This window comes from Arachis duranensis, chromosome 4, assembly GCF_000817695.3.
Source record: "Arachis duranensis cultivar V14167 chromosome 4, aradu.V14167.gnm2.J7QH, whole genome shotgun sequence".
NCBI classification, from domain to species: Eukaryota; Viridiplantae; Streptophyta; class Magnoliopsida; order Fabales; family Fabaceae; genus Arachis; species Arachis duranensis.
In genome coordinates, this window is record NC_029775.3 from 73,303,501 (window position 1) to 73,304,098 (window position 598).

The 598-nt window shown below is 41.1% G+C and overlaps 1 non-coding gene across 1 annotated transcript; it reads left to right on the forward strand.

Annotated features, from left to right (window-relative positions):
* Positions 1 to 108, forward strand: LOC127747330 (small nucleolar RNA R71). Its single transcript, XR_008009130.1, has one exon. It is a non-coding gene; the product is annotated as a small nucleolar RNA R71 (small nucleolar RNA).
* The last annotated feature ends 490 nt before the right edge of the window (positions 109 to 598 follow it).

The following is a 598-nucleotide window of genomic DNA, read 5'->3' on the forward strand; positions in this document are numbered from 1 at the left end:
AAGCATGTCAGAAGGACACTTTTTGGTCAGTTGCTTGTATCTTTCCCAAGCTTCATAGAGGGATTCACAATCTTTCTGTCTGAAGGTTTGAACATCCACTCTAAGCTTGCTCAGCTTTTGAGGAGGAAAGAACTTGGCCAAGAAGGCCGTGACCAGCTTATCCCAAGAGTTCAGGCTATCTTTAGGTTGAGAGTCCAACCATATTCTAGCTCTGTCTCTTACAGCAAAAGGGAAAAGCATGAGCCTGTAGACCTCGGGATCAACCCCATTGGTCTTAACAGTATCACAGATCTGCAAGAATTCAGTTAAGAACTAAAAAGGATCTTCTGATGGAAGTCCATGAAACTTGCAATTCTGTTGCATTAGAGAAACTAATTGAGGCTTTAGCTCAAAATTATTTTCTCCAATGGCAAGGATTGAGATGCTTCTTCCATGTAAGTTAGAATTTGGTGCAGTAAAGTCACCAAGCATCTTCCTTGCATTATTGTTGGGTTCGGCCATGTCTCTTTCTTTTTCGAGATTCTCTGTAAGGTTTTCTCTGGATTGTTGTGCTTTAGCTTCTCTTAGCTTTTTCTTCATAGTCCTTTCAGGTTCAGGA